Source organism: Cornus florida, unplaced genomic scaffold (genome assembly GCF_030987335.1).
Source record: "Cornus florida cultivar Cherokee Brave unplaced genomic scaffold, ASM3098733v1 CherokeeBrave_3.0.0_Hap2_Chr11, whole genome shotgun sequence".
In the NCBI taxonomy this organism is placed as follows: Eukaryota; Viridiplantae; Streptophyta; class Magnoliopsida; order Cornales; family Cornaceae; genus Cornus; species Cornus florida.
Window position 1 is genome coordinate 94990302 of NW_026775581.1, and position 17152 is coordinate 95007453.

Below are 17152 nucleotides of genomic sequence, written 5' to 3' on the forward strand. Positions count from 1 at the left end.
GCCTATAGTGCTATTTATCTCTAGTCTACAACATCTAGACTAAAAGGAACCGTCGAGTTTTCAAAAAGAAATGTCTCTCTGCAAACTCAATTCTTCCCCAAACATTGGAATCTGTCAGAAGCAAGTTCTTCTCCTTATCAATCAATGATTGCATCAATATTTCAAGAATTGCAACTGAATGAGATATCCCAAAGTCTACCATCCGACCGCCGGCAAAACTGCCAGACAACAGGGATTGAATCTTAGGATTTGGGGCTCCTTGCCATGTTCATCGGATTGTTGGTCTGTAACGGCCATCCCCAACTGTTATGATTTGTTTTGTTCAACTAGGCTACTTATAACATGGACCGAGTTTATGTGTGGGTAGGCTTTGGGCCTTGCTTTTGTATTGAAGTTAGCCTGGGCTAACTGCTTTAATTTGCATGTACCTTATCTATTTATTAATACAATTTATCCTTTATCTTTCAAAAAAAAAAAAAAAAAAAACCCTCTATATAATAAGATCAAACACTATATATCTATATATAGCAAGCAGTCATAAAAAGTAGGTGACGTAAGGGGAGACGAGACATCCAATCCCAAGATTTTAAACTAATTCAGCCTAATCATGGACATTCACAACATATATCTACAAAGTTAAAGGGAATAAACTAATTCTATCCATCATATGCAAGTATTCAAATGACTTGCTCAACATAATCTAATGATAATTTCCTTAATAAACAAAAAAGAACAGTGATCTATATATATATATATAACAGAAGTTACCCTTGGGCTTCAAATCATGAGTTAAAGAGACACATATTCCTTTAAGCTCTCTCAACCCATTCTGTTTACAATCATGTCGACCTTTCTTACACCTTTATTTCAGTTGTTTTGTTTGCTTTCTCTAATCTCGTCGACCATTGTGTCTGCAAAATCATATAGTCTACCAAGGTTCGACCTTTTCGAAGGAGAACGTGGAAAAGAAGTACAAACACAAGCAGAAGAAAAAATCCAAAAGAATTTAAAACATTTTTCTACACCCAAACACTTGATCACTTCAATTACCTGCCTGAGAGCTATACCACTTTCAATCAAAAATATATGATAAATTTCAAATACTGGAGTGGCGCGAAGAAAAACGCGTCAATCTTCGTTTATCTTGGTGAGGAGTCGCCATTGAATGACGACACCTTAAGAAATACTGGGCTTCTAATTGAGTGTGATGATCTTATGGGCGGGTGTGCCATGGGCGGGTGCGAGAGACACAGGCTGCCACACTGGCGAGTTACGGATGCACAGTCCCACAGCGTTTGGGTAGAGGAAAGGTGAAATGCTTATATGTAAGTGTGTCACCTCCAATTGGTATGAGGCCTTTTGGGGTAAAGCATAAAAGCAAAACCGTGCAGGTTCGGGCCCAAATGGTATCAGAGCCTGACCCAGCCGGAAGTGTGCCGATAGAGACGTCGGGCCTCCAAGGGGGGTGGATTGTGATGACCTTGTGGGCGGGTGTGCCATGGGTGGGTGCGAGAGACACTGTCAGGCTACCACACTGGCGAGTTACGGATGCACAGTCCCACAACGCCTGGGTAGAGGAAAGGTGAAGTGCTTATATGTAAGTGTGTCACCTCCAATTGGTATGAGACCTTTTAGGGTAAAGCCTAAGAGCAAAACTGTGCGGGCTTGGACCCAAAGCGGACAATATCATACTATGTGGTGGGGTGGGTCATTACACTGAGAATGCCCCTCATTTTAAAGCTCTTTTAATCTATATAGAGGTAGAGTACTAAATTAATCCTAGACCTCTTGCTTTATATATTTCCATTGTCTTAGAGTATTTATGTTAATCTGCATGCATGTTTGTTTGCTCATATATCAACATCGGTTCTATGGAGAATCAGTTTCATTCGGATCAGCTGAAAAAGCAATGAAGAATGTTACTCTTCGCGGTTATTTCAATTCAACTCAAGCATTAGCAGATTATGCGGAGATTATCGTATACCTCAATGAGAAATTTCATGCACACTACTCTCCTATTATTGTCTTTGGAGGATTCTATGGAGGAAGTAAACAAGTAAACAACTTTATGTAATATTAATTAATTAACAATTAATTGCCCAACTATATATATATATATATATCATTTAATTTTTTGTCTGAATTAATTCCCATGCATATTATTCTTAAAAAATTTCAGTGTTTGCAACATATTTTCGGCTACACCATCCCTATCGCCATGGGGCTCAAATCCCCTACTGTGAGTTACCCTACAGTCCCCTGCTGTGAGTTGCTTAATGCCGTGTTTGGCTTGGCACAAGAAAAAGAAGTCCACAAACGGCACAGTAACTTAACGTGCCAACTGTAAAGCTAATAAAAAAAATAAAAAAAAAAAGGGAAAGTTGAAATAAGCTGCCGCCCCCGCCCTTCTGCAGTTTCACTTTCTCCTTCTTCCCTTTTGCTTTTGTTATTTCCCTCCTTCCTTTGTCATTTTAATCCAAACCCTTATTCCTCTCTCTTTGTTCCATCAAAAAAACATATTGCTTTTGAATTTCTTTTTTATTGGAAACCCTAATTCCTCTCTCCTTTATTCTTACTTTTTTATAATCTTTTTTGAATCAAAACTCAGATTGCAGTGTGCTGATTTCTCAATGCAATGTCAACTATTCATCTACAGGAAGGAAATTTATGATTCTTTCATTTGTCATCGATCTATCATTGTAATGAATGTAAAATCTTCCATAATTGATTTTTAGAACTGAATTGGCTTTAGTAGGTATGAATGTGTTATCAAAAAAATTGGTATTAAATGCATGCGGCAACCAAATCGGGCTGGAAACGAAAAAATGAAAAAATGCATAAAGGAGCCGGCTCCACCCAAAGTGGAGCCGCCTCCACTACCAAGTAGAGCCGGCTCTACTACAAAGTAGAGCCTGCTCCACTTTGTAATTGAGCCTGCTTTATTTAGAGAAGGCTCTAAATAACCTAGAGCAGGCTCCAATATTTATTGGAGCCTGCTCTAGGTGATTTATTAGACATTTCAGAGGTTAATATTTGATATTTATGAGAAAAAAAAATTGCGAAGTTTAACAAATAGGAACTCTGATCACCTTCACCATTAAAATAAGCTATTGACACAGTTCTGTAAAACTAATTTCATACCTCTGTAAAACTAATTTGACACCTAAATTTAACATTTTTTAATTCTTTCATTTGTCATCTGTTAGTGTAAATTATGATATGTTTCTACTTGAAATTGACATTGGTTAAGCATTCTAGCATATTTGAAATGTTGGATAATTGTAGGATTTTTTTCTATAATCTTCAACAATCATTCTAGTGAATGTAAAATCTTACATAATTGTTTTTTTTAACTGAGTTGGCTTCATTAGGTACCAATTTGTTATCCAAATATTTTTTCTTCTCATATATGCGGCAATTACACATTTCACAGGTTATTATGTGACATTTATGAGAAAAAATACATTGTGAAGTTTAATATGTAGGGACACTGATTATCTTCACCATCAAAATAAGCTATTTACACAGTTCTACTAAACTAATTTCACACCTCTGCAAAACTAATATCACACCTAAATTTAACATTTTTTAATTCTTTCATTTGTCATCCGTTAGTGTAAATTATGATTCTTTTTACTTGAAATTGGCATTGGTTAAGCATTCTAGCGTATTTGAAATCTTAGATAATTATAGGATTTTCTTCTATAATCTTCAATAACCATTCTAGTGAATGTAAAATCTTCCATAATTGTTTTTTTTTTTTAACTGAGTTGGCTTCATTAGATACCAATGTGTTATCCAAATATTTTGTCTTCTCATGTATGCGGCAATTACACATTTCACATGTTATTATGTCACATTTATGAGAAAAAATACATTATGAAGTTTAATAAGTAGGGATACTGATCACCTTCACCATCAAAATAAGCTATTCACACAGTTCTAATAAACTAATTTCACACCATTGCCAAACTAATTTCACACCTAAATTTAACATTTTTTAATTCTTTCATTTGTCATCCATTAGTGTAAATTATGATTTTTTTTTACTTGAAATTGACATTAGTTAAGCATTCTATCGTATTTGAAATCTTGGTTAATTATAGGATTTTCTTCTATAATCTTCAATAACCATTCTAATGAATGTAAAATCTTCCATAATTGTTTTTTTTTTTAACTGAGTTGGCTTCATTAGATACCAATGTGTTATCCAAATATTTTGTCTTCTCATGTATGCGGCAATTACACATTTCACAGGTTATTATGTCACATTTATGAGAAAAAATACATTGTGAAGTTTAATAAGTAGGGACACTGATCACCTTCACCATCAAAATAAGCTATTCACACAGTTCTGTAAAACTAATTTCACACCTCTGCAAAGCAAAAAATAAATAAAAATAAAAGAAAAAAAAAATAATGGACAGCCGGCTCGAGAAGAAATGTGGAGACGGCTCAACCCAATTTTTTGGAGACGGCTCAATTAATTTGTAGAGCCGGCTCTTTTGGGCTTTTTCAGAGATGCCGAGAGATGGATGTTTACCATATAAGTTAACGGAAGACAGATTTAATGGAATAATGCGTTTTGTACCATTTTAGTGGAGCCCACAGACATATTACAAACTGAAGCATACGTGGCCAAACTAAGGCTTTTCATCAGCTCACAGCAGGGGACTGTAGGGTAACTCACAGCAGGGGATTTGAACCCATCGCCATGGGAGCTCTAAGCCTCATCAGCACCTATCCTTTCCTATTATAGCCTCGATCTAGAAGGCTAGTATTTTTCCTTTGTCACAAAGGATTTCAAGTTACAAATAAAATAATAATTAATTTTACTATTAATTGTTTTTCCTTCCAAGTTGATTTGAGTCATTCAAGTGGCTTGTATGGTATATACCAATTGTTAACATTGCAGGAGGCCAGTAAGAGTTGCTACCAAACAATAAAAAATTCATGGTCTAAAATTGATGAAGTCAAAGATTCAAGACTTACAAGTAATAAATTAATTATAGTCGTAATTAATTAATTATTCTCTTTAAATATATGTCTTTAAATATATGTTTTCACTAATTAATTAATTATATTACTTGTCTATTTTAATTTTTTTCACAAACTAACATTGAATGATTCTCAAATTAATTTATTGGTTTGATCAGGCCCTTAAACAGTTCGAAATTGCTGAAGGACTACTTCGAAAAAAGGTATGCCGATGCAGCTCAATATAATAGTCCACCAGAATATCCGGTAACTAAGATCTGTAAAGCCATTGATGGAGTACCTAAAGGAACCGATATTCTTGGCTGGATTGTTGCTGGTCTCGTACGCAATGAATCATGCTATCATGTTCCGTCAAAACTTAACATAGATTTGGTGGCGTATATATATATATATAGCTATGAAATTTGACCTTTGAATTAGTTTTCCAAAAAAAAAAGAATTCTCAAGAATTCTAGCTAAAACACAATAAATATGTATGGAAACTTATAAAAATAGAGTTTTATGAAACACATGCAATTTATTTCACTAAATTTTCAAAAACTGTCAATAGAGCAAATAATTTTTTTGTACAATTTCTTATTTATTATTTTAAAAAAATTAAACCTGGTATGACAAACGCAACGATCCTAAGTTGAATCAAGAATCACGACAGGAAAGTAAACACGACATACAAAGAACACAAAGATTTATACGTGGTTCAGTAACCACGAACGTCCACGATTGGAATCCGACAAAAATTTTCATTATGTATAAAATCGAAAATTACAAGTTTTTAGCCCCTTATACTGTTTCTGTACGAATTTCATAATCTCTCTCATCCTCCACTCCAAACCCTAAGCGCCCTTATATATCGAGCTACAATAGAATAATTAGGATCCACGACCCATAAGCAAAAAATGGGTTAAAAATTTTCTTTAGACCCACACAAAACTCCTCCAACGAGTCATCGGGTCATAACTGGGTCACAACAACACCAAAATTCGGGCCACAATATCACAAAACCAAACAAATCTAATAATTTTCTAATTTGAATTATTGGTTATTGTATTGAGGAATGCAGTGAGTTGATGGATCCGATTGATTATTATCGTAGGAATGATGACAGTATATTCCCAAGATTGGATAATTACGATTACAATAACTTGGCCACAACCTATTTCGGAGGCCAAGTATGTACTTAATTTTGATATATTTTTTTCCCCAAACTTTTTTTAAGTGCTTCGGATGATTATTATATTCATTTTAATTATATAGTAATTAATGAATAACGTTTAAAAGTTACAAAGTTCTTTTCAACGGCTCATTGTAGGATATAAGATTGGTTCTCAAAAGGTTTGGTAACAACATCCTTTTCTCCAATGGACTGCAAGATCCTTATAGTATATAATGGTATGTATCCATTTAAAAAATACATTTTTCTTTTTCTCTCCTTTTGTCTTAGTCTAGTTGACCTAAATTTTATTTATTTAGTTATTTATTTATTTTTTAATCACAGGTTATCAGAGGATATATCATATACCATTATTGCAATCAATACAGTTAAGGGTAAGTGCACCTTATCAATCCTGCCAAGCAATTTACATATAGACCCTTGATATCTTAGCTTACAATTAATTACTTTTTCTCTAAGCCTTTCTCTAACCCTTCAGCCACCTCCCCTTCGTTTTCTCCCTTCTGTTTGCCCCCCACTCCCTCCCATATATGGGAATGGGGAGGTGCTGATCCTTGCCTCCCACCGCTTAATAAACTCGGCGCATGTTATAATAAGTTCGTTCAGTTGGTGGGTTTCACACCGTTTTGCTGTTGTTTTGATAGATCTACTCCTGTTTGACTTATTTCTGGCTAGACGTGGTGGATCTGTTGTAGATGCAGCCTTGGTGCTGTTGCCTTGATGATGGCCTGACCTTTGAGTCACTTCCGTTGTTGCTCTCTCTCTGGGTAGTCCGCTACTGTGTTTTGGCTTGCTTCTCAATAAATCGGAGGCCTGTTCTTCAATTTTTTCTTTTGTTGCTTATTAATTTGTTTACCTTTGTACGGCGTTTATGGCCATGTTTGTAGTTGCCGTATGGCTATTTTTCTTGCCAGGATTAAAAAAAAAATTAAAAATTAAAATAAAAATAAAATTTCTTAGCTTACAATTACATGCATAATGCAAAGTTAAGTTATGAGATGATATATATATATATATATTATTGAAATATATAATCTATATATTATACATATATATTATATTCCTTTCTTTCCTCCTTGATTTACTTCTTGATTTATTCATTTTGTTTCCCTTCTTTCCTTATATATGTATATATATTGGCCGTGGTGGTCGTCGTCCTACCACAAGCTTAGAGAGTGTGCATTAAGGCGAGGGCTAAGTTTTATATTTATAGAAGCCACTATTACCTTTCACTATAAATATAGTTAGGGCGAGTAGGGATCGTCCCAAGGGATTGTGAGAGTCGAACAAGGTTATGGAATCGCTATTAGGGCTAGTAGGTCGAGTGATCAAACAATTAGTTGGTTGGTTGATTAGACTAGAGAACAACTAAATTAAACCAAGTGATAACAAATGAATGCAACTAAGAGCAAATAAGAGAGAGAAGAGTCTTGGGGTTTAGAGATCACCATCAAGCAATGCATTTCTATACCATTGACAAGTGACTAATGAGGGCAAATGATGTGTTGCAATATTGGTGTGTGTGTGTGTGTGTGTGTGTGTGTGTTTAGTTGATTCAACAAGCAATGATGACTAGTTAAGCATGTATTGTCTAAACATCATGTGAAAGGCACAATATATCTAAGCAATGAAGCATATATTGTCTAAATAACATGTGAAAGACACAATAGATCAAAACGTACAAGTCATTAATCCTTTCATTAAGCTCACAATCCAAATACAATACAAGGTTAGAAACATATGCTACTTGCATTCAAAAGCATGGATCATCAAACAACAAGCATAGATTGTCCTCCCATTTAACACTACACTACAACTACACTACATCTTCATTACTAGCATGAAAATAAATTAAGGGAGAGGCACAATCCATCAAGGAATAAGTATGAACCATCAAGAAAATCACTATGTTTTGACAATCTCTAAATCTATAGCATCAATACACATAGACATGCAACAATAATACAAAATCTAGAGACAAGCACATGAACATCTATTCTAACATACATAGCATATGAATAGAATGAAATGATCAATTGAAAGCATTTTATCACATAAATCATTGAACAATCAAGATCTATATATATCAAAGTATCAAAACATTAATTACAACACTAATCCCTCAATAATACATAAGATTAAGATATAGAAAGCATACTTGGGGCTAACTCTAGCCCTAAGAGGATGTCTAGCCACTCATAGTGATGTTGCTCCAACCCTCAAGGGCTAACTCCATGGAAGAAATCTGCTCCTTGTTGATGAAGAACTCCCCCATTTGTGTCTCTAGCCTCCTCCTCCTCTAAGCTTGCTCTCCAAGAGATGATATGATATGATATTGGCTCTCCCTTGTAAAAAGCAATCCTTATCCATATACAGGTATGTCAACTGACACCCAAAATGAGCTGGGGTCGTGCACACAATATTCTCCAATGATTGGATAAAGGACAACTTTCAATGAGCTGGAAATTTAACTTTTTCGCATTGGAGGAAGTTCGATCGATCGAACCTTGGACTTGGATCGATCGAACTTGGCTGAGATCTATCGAACTTAGGCTGGATCGATCTTCAATGGTAGCGTTTTTTAGATAAAGACAAATCTGAGATATTTTGAAGATATTTTTGGGAAAAGGACAAAAGTGGTTGGTAAGGTGGTACAACTAGATAAGATCAATCATTTGGATAAGGACAAAGCAGTTCGATCGATCGAAGAATGATGTTGGATCGATCGAACTTTTAAGATCTCTGAAAATGTCATTATGTCTCTGATCCATCTTGAAGTGCTGAGATCGATCATGTTGGATCGATCGAACTTTGATCTGAGATCGATCAAAGATGTTAATTTTCACATTTTTCTTCCTTTTGTTTCCACTTGGCTCCTTTCTTTGATTCATCCCAGAATTGCTTCAATTAAGCTCTTATTTGGCTGAGTTAGCTTATTTTCGGGATAAGTGCCTGAAAATATAAATAAAATGAAATCAATCTAAAACGGTAAAGTAAGATAGATAAAGGTACTAGAATGCCTAAGCTTAAGGGGTTTAAATACGCACTTTTCAGCGCTCATCATATATATATATATATATATATATATATATATATATATATATATTATACATATATATTATTTTTAATTTCTTTATTTTCTTCCTTGATTTACTTCCTTAATTTATTGTTTTTATCAACATTATTTCCTATATATTGTGTATCAATCAGGGACGGAGCCGGTATAGGACCGGGGGGCAAGTGCCCCTCCTGGATTTTTTCCTTTCCTTATTTTATATATATATATTGTCCTATAATAGATATAATTTTTTTGAAAATGTGTAAAAGTGTCCCCCTCAAATTTCTCCTTTCTTTGTATACTCCATATTTATGTTTCCTTAAAAAAAATTTCTTAAATTGTTTCATTATATTCTAAATATGTAATTTATTAATTTAACTCATTCCAAAAATATCAATCTCTATTTATATTTATCCACCTATTTATCTTTATGTATATATATACTCCATAAATATTAATTTATATGTATTTAGTGTACAATGTGCCCTCCTAAACAAAAATTTTGGCTCCGTCCCTAGTATCAATACAATGTAAACATTTTAAGAAATAATAAGAGAAATGTAACCTCAGTGGCCCTTGATCTATGGATGTAGGCCTTAGTGCCAAATCATATATATGATGTGTTATCTTTCTTTTTTCCATATTCCTATTTTACATCTTATATTTTCGCATCCTAAATTTAACACGGTATTAGAGCAACATGTTTTTTTTTCCCTTTCCTTTACTGATTACAGAGAGTAGTGAATGAGAATACCAATAAAATCTTATCCGTTTCTGGTTTAAATCTCTCTTTGTTTTCCTTTTTCGATCAACCACGTGCTTCCAAGTAATATCCCGCCCGTCACGCGCCGACGCTCCTGCGAGTAGATCTCACTCGCGCTACACGCGCTCCTCCTTCACCGATGGTAGTCAATGCTCTGAAGCGTTGTTCTAACTATTTCTCGGCATTGTTCCTACTAGTTCCCCGGCTTTGTTCCGGCCACTTCCCAGGCGTTGTTCCGGCCACTTCCCCGGCTTTGTTTCGACCTTTTACCAGCTTTGTTCTGGATCTTTTTCATTTCTCAGATGGATTACCCGGATGCTTCCAGTGTTGCTCCAGCCCATTTCTCGGCTTTGTTCTGACCCATTTCCCTGGCGTTGTTCTGGCCTTTCAGATGTTTTTTGCTCCATCACCATTTTCAAGATTTCATCTCCAAACTCAAGTTGGCTTCGAGAAACCCGTCTTGAGTTTGCGGGAGAATATTGAAATATATATTCTATATATTATATATATATATATTATATTCGGTTTTCTTTCTTTTCTCCTTGGTTTACTTCTTGATTTATTCATTTTCTTTTCCTTCTTTCCTTATATATATGTATAATGTATTATACATATATTTTATATTCGGTTTCCTTTCTTTCCTCCTTAATTTATTCATTTTGTCAACTTTATTTCCCATATATTGTGTATCAATACAATGTAAACATATCAAAAATAATAATAGAAATGTAGCCTCAGTGGCTCTTGATTCATGAATGTAGGCTTTAGTGCCGAACCATGTATATGTTGTGTTATCTTTCCCTCTTCTATATTCCTATTTTACACTTATATTTCCTCAACCTAAATTTAACATATATATATATTATTCGAGAAACCTAAACTACTATATCAAAATTTCTTTCATATATGGGACTTGATAAGTTGACTGTTAACCAACTGCTCTAAAATCTTTTCTTGTAGAAAAAAAAAAAAAAAAAAAAAAAAAAAAAAAAAAAAAAAAAAAAAATCAACATCTCTACTTTCACCATTTTTTTGTACTCCCTAAAAAATTTTGTTGAATTTTTATTTTGGTACAAAACCCTTTATACTAGTCCAAAAATATGTCAATACTCTCTTTCCAAGAGTTGGTGGACCGTTTCAATCGTGAAAGAAATTGACATTTTTTTATTTGATCAAAACGTAAAATAAGTGAATTATCCTATATGATATATCGTGTTACATACGACACACCCCTATATATATATATATATATATATATATATATATATATATATATATATATTTGTCACAAAGGATTCTTTTGTCATTAATTTCAAAACTATTGCTATTTTAATTTTCATTTCTTGAGAGGTGAAATGGTAAATTAGATTACTTTAACTACCATTTAAATTGCAACTTTAAAATAGTTCACCAGGGATATTTACAAAACCATGAATATTAGGAGGGTGTGTGTGCGCGCGTGTGTGTGTGTGTGTTTGAATATTTACCAAATTTACTGTTAGATTAAAGGGTAAATTATACTCAAACCCCTCTAAGGTTAGGTTATTTTTCAACTAGATGAAGATTTTGTTTTAACTTTCACTTACACCCCAATTTACTTTTTGGCCTCTAATACATGCGAATTGACCATCTTGCCCTCAATATTTTAATACAAAATATCTGTAATCTTAAATGACAAAAAGCTCCTATATATATATATATATATATATATATATATATATATATATATATATATTCAAGCACTCTAAGATCCAATCCGTCTTCGCATCCCCACCAAGCTCTGACATAACCCAAAGAACAGTCAATGATGCGAAGATAATACAGCCATAAGGGCACTATTGCAAATACACCATTGTTGTACAGATACATACACACTCTTATATATGTGTGTGTTTGTATGATGTGTATGCATTAGCAGAAAATTGCTGAAGAAAATATTAGGTAGAAAGAAAACCAATTTCAAAGAAAATGGGTTTAAATTGAAATTCTTGAAAAGAACAGAAAACACTGTCGAAATTGGGAATTCAACGTTCAAACTGTACTCTAAAGGCTTGCACTTACAAAAGTATTAATTCCCAAAATAGCAAAAAAAAAAAAAAAAAAAAAAAAAAAGGAAATATAACTTAATAAAACCCGTAAAGAAGATAAAATTAATGATAATCAAAATCAACTATCATATGAAGATTCTTGAAAATAATATTGTGATAATTCAGAAGAAAAAAAAATAAAAAATAAAAAATAAAAGAAAGAAGTTATGTGTGTGATATCAGGGCCGGCTCTGAGACTTTTAAAATTTTGAGAGGCCTTAGACAAATTCTCACATTTGAGACCCTTTACAAATAAAATTTCACACGCACAAATAATAATAATAATAATAATAATATAGACGATGAGTACATAAAATATATTCATACGATGTTTTCAATTTCTACAAGAAATACATTCAACCAAAACTTAACACACTACAATATAATTTTGTCCATCATCAATAAATAATTGTGCGCATGTGCAGTGTATATAAGACAACTAACTAATAATTATAAATTTATCACCACTAACAAATAATTGTATACCAGTATAGTTTGCATATGACAACCAACCAATAATAATAAATTTATCACCACCAATAAATAATGTAAGAAAAAAATAAATCAAATTCAGTAAGTTAGAAAAAGAAAAAAAAATAATAATAATAATAATTAGATGAAGAACGTGTACCATGACTTTGATTTCTAGTTTCGACAATACCACTTCTTATCTGTCTTTATGCAATAAGATTCAGTTTGTTGTTAATCATATTCAAATATATATTCGACAATATTTTATGAAATATATTATAAGTACTTAACAAAAAAGTACAAAAAGAAGCATCATGGTGTGGCATAATATATATATTTTTTTCATCTTTATTCTTCTTTATGGAGTGTCCAGTTGACGGGGTCAATGGTTATGCTCCGATGGTGTTGAAAACCTCCACAACGTTGACTACTTTTGGTATGCCTGTAATGACCCGGTCATTTTCCTCCCTTTTATTTTTCGGTAATTTTCTTTTTTCGTCTTTTTTCTGTTTATCATTTTTCCTTACATAACCTCACTTTTTGTGCTCGGATTTGATTCCGGTTTTGCATGTATCCATAATATTTGATTTCTATGATATTTGTATTTTTACTTTCCTAGAAAATACATTCTAGTTGCTTACTTTTTCGTAAAAGGCATGGATGCATACTTTATTGTAATTATTCTTGATTTTTGGGGTTTTAGTGTAATTATGTAAAATAATTATTTTTTGTCTTTGACACCTTTTTGTAATTGAATTTGGAAGATATTTTGAAAAAGGACATTTTTGCAATTTTTGGAAAATGTGACAAGTGTAACATTCTCATGGCGCCACTTGTTGGCATTAGGGTGGAGTGACTTGGAAACATGATCTCTTAACATTTGGAAGGTGAAAATTCACCCACTTGTTGGCCTAGGATTGGTGCACTTGTTGGCTTAGATGGTTGACAAGTGTAGGTTTAAGATTAAGCCTAGGAAGGAGCCATTGATTTGTGACAAGTGTAGGCTCACAAATTAGTCTTGCATTGTGCGTGTGTGAGAGGTAGTGTAAGAACACATAATGAGTGGGGGAATACTAGATCCTCCACTCACCATTTTCATTTTACCTTTTTTATTTCCTTTGTTCTTCAAAACCCTAACCTAGCCACCTTTGGAGGAAAGCTTCGTTAATAGCTAATTCCTTCATTTTGGCCTCCTTCCACTCACCTTAGACCAAAAACCTTGGGAAGTAAAAGTTTCCTCTTGCCCTTCTCTTCAAAATCCTAGAATTGTTTTCCATTTTTAAGTTTGGTTGCTTGGATTATAGAGATTCAATTCTCTATTGAGGTAGGGGTGGTAGTGTGTTTATATTTTAAGTGTTTTATAATCCTTTGGGGTTTAATATATATTGTGTACATGCTTTTAGAATTGTAGTATTGCATATTATAGGAAATCCTTATGATTAAGTTAGGGTTTATTGATTTAAGCATGTATGTTGTGTATGTATCTTGTGTAGGATTATTAATGTCGTATAGAACTCTTGTTGACTTGTGTTACTATACTATTATGATGATAATTCTACATTTTAGTTGATTACTATTAGTAATTATAATTATTTTAGAAGCTTAATACTATAATGTTGTAATCTAGTATATAAAGCTTATTGTTGAGGCATGATTTAAATTAATAAGTTGGTGGTATTGTATTGCACATTATATCATGTTAAAGACTTGTCATTTGGTATGCCATTTTAGACTTGGAACCCTAAGACATGGTTTGTGTGGTTTCAAAATACTTATGCATGGAATGTGGTTTATATGCCTTAAATTATTGTATATAAGTTTTGAACTTGATATATTTTGGATTCTCTTGAGACATTGTTACAAGTGACATGGCTAGAGTTTGGCTTTAGTGCGGGAGGTATAAGTTCTCCCCAATTTAGATAATGCGCACTAAGGTGGTCTTCCCAACGGGTTAATGCCCGGAATAACCGTTTTGATCTTGGTTTACCCCGAGACGTGATGTCCAAGTCTTCCACTAATTGATTTCGCATTCAATTCGAAGTTAACAACCAATGCTTAATTGTAACTTATAATTTTTGTTATTGACGAATTGATGTTGTTAAGTATACTGATGTTGATATGTGTTGTTTAAGAATCATTTAAGTTAGCTTAAGATGATCCCTTAGAATACCTTGAACATAGACGTTAAGTGGAATGATCCCTTGTATTCATCTATATTGATCTTACAATGATATTGAAACTTTAGGGTATACGTATATATTTCTTCCTACGAGTCACTTGATTACTCACTCTAGTGGTTTGGGTTATTTTATAGGTAAAGAAAATATGTTCTTGGATGCCCATCATCCTTAGAGGCTTATGAGCAATTTGAAGTATTTTTGTATAATGATATGCAAGTGTTTAGCATACTTTACTTTTGAAGTCATATTTTGTATACCATGGGTGTATGGTATTTTAGAAGCTAATGTAGCTTCCTTGATGTGTAATGATACTTAAGTACTTACTTTTGACACTATAAGCATGTATGTAATAAGGCCAAGGGCCAAGCATGTTTACTTTAGTACTTGTATCCATTTGGTACTAAATTTCGCTTCAAAAATGTATTTAAACCAACTTTGGAGGTTTGGTATATGAAATTCTTATAATTGATATGCATGAGGCCATGAACCATTGTTTTACATTCAATTATTCATTTTGAGGTGGTTAACATGCCTACATATTCACATCTCCTTGAAAATCAGTTTTAAACCTTTGTTTTCGAACCAATTCATGATGGGATTTGAGGCATGGGTTAAGCCTCAATATTTTCAGCATATAGCAGGTCATTCAGTAGTTTTTCGAGTCATTTTGGTCGTCCGAAATGCTAGTTCGGTCGACCGATGGCTCTTTGGAAACTCGTTGCACAGTAAAAACTCATTTCCAATAGCCTTTTTCGCTATTCAGAGTCATTTTGGTCGACCGAAACTCTACTTCTAATAAGCGCCGAATATTGCATATTCAAGTGTTCTTATTTGCATTAGTTAAGTCCATTAGTTAATCATATTGTACATATTAGCTTCATTTGCGTGTTTTTGTTTACTTTCAGGTTGGTTCCCCAAAGATAGTTAAAAGTACGAATTTGTTGAGTTGTTTAAGAATCAGAGCATGCCGTTGCCGAGGACCTTTATTTTGTCCAAGACCAGTTCGTCGCCTTTCCATAGACATAAAGTTTGCCTCAATTAGATTTGTATCTAAAGAGTTATGTCATTTTTACCCCAGGTGTGCAATGCTGAAATCTACAGCCTGGTAACAGTGAAGTTCGACTTTGTTTTTCATTTTTGTCCTACCAAAATTAAGAATTGGACTTCCATTAAAACATGACGTACTTAAATCTTTGAGTTAGCTTTCCAAATCATCAAACGGTTAGTCATTTGGAGTTTTGAGCAGAGAATTATGTCCTTTTTACAAAAAGCAGCCTGGCAGCAGTGAAGTTCGACTTTGTTCTTCATTTTTGACCTAACACACTTAAGAATTGGACTCCTATTAAAATGACATACTTAGATCTTTGAGTTAGATTTCCAAATCATCAAACGGTTCATCATTTGGAGTTCGGAGCAGAGAGTTATGGCCATTTTACCAAAGGTGTGCAGAGCTGAGGACAACTTACGGGTGCCTGCAAGAAAGCTGCGGGCGCCAGACAAAATGGGTAGTGGGCTAGTGCATCTGTGAGCGCCAGCCCTGCTTCTGTGGGCGCCCACCAATCTACAGAGAGCTGCTCACCCACTCTATGATTTAGCTCATTTTATCCCCTTTAACCCAATGGGTGGTTCTGCAATCTTCTAGGGATGAGAGGCCACGAAATTAAGGGTAATTGGGAGGCTATCTTGATGGATATAAGGCATGTATGGTTGTAAAAATAAGGCTATCTCACAATTGGTAGGATTTTAGAGAGAGAAAGAGGTGTTCTTGAGTGTGTGGGTTGTTCTTAACCCTTAATGTGCGAAAATGGAAGGCCTCATCCTCTCTTCTCCTTCCTCCATTACTCCTATAGGTAACTAACTCCCTTTCTAGGGAGGTGATGAAGCCCTACTTTGTAAGCATGCCTTAGTTTTGGTTTAATTTTGGGGTAATGATGTATATATGTGGTTTTTCCATGATCTAGAGCACTTTATATGTTGTAATGAACTTCAATGTCTATAAATGATCATTTTGAGTTAATTATCTTGTCTTAGATTATTTCCTCTTATGATTATATTGCTTTCATTTTCATAGTGACAATGGAAATGAGATTGTGGAAGTGTTTTTATTGGCATGTTTTATAAGAACTTGTTAGTCCATAGCTTAGGGCCTCCCTTTGATAGATTAATCTTGAATCTTGATTTCATGTGCTTTATCATTTAATTGAGGGCTTGATAATCTCTAGCTTTGTGAGCATGTCTAAGGCTACACCTTAGTTTAGGTAGTTCAAGCATGTTAAACTTTGATAGATTATTCTTGCTTTTTGATTTCATAAATCTCTTGAAGGTAATGTAGCAATTTTGTGTTGTTGCATTCCATGGTCATATATATATGTTGTTTCCCCAAGTAAATCAAGTTCTAGCATGTTTATAGGTAGGTAGTGGATT

The 17152-nt window shown here is 33.8% G+C and overlaps 1 pseudogene; it reads left to right on the forward strand.

The window, feature by feature from the left end:
- The first annotated feature begins 667 nt into the window (after positions 1-667).
- LOC132281576 (uncharacterized) overlaps positions 668-17152 on the forward strand; it is a 38401-nt pseudogene continuing 21916 nt past the window's right edge.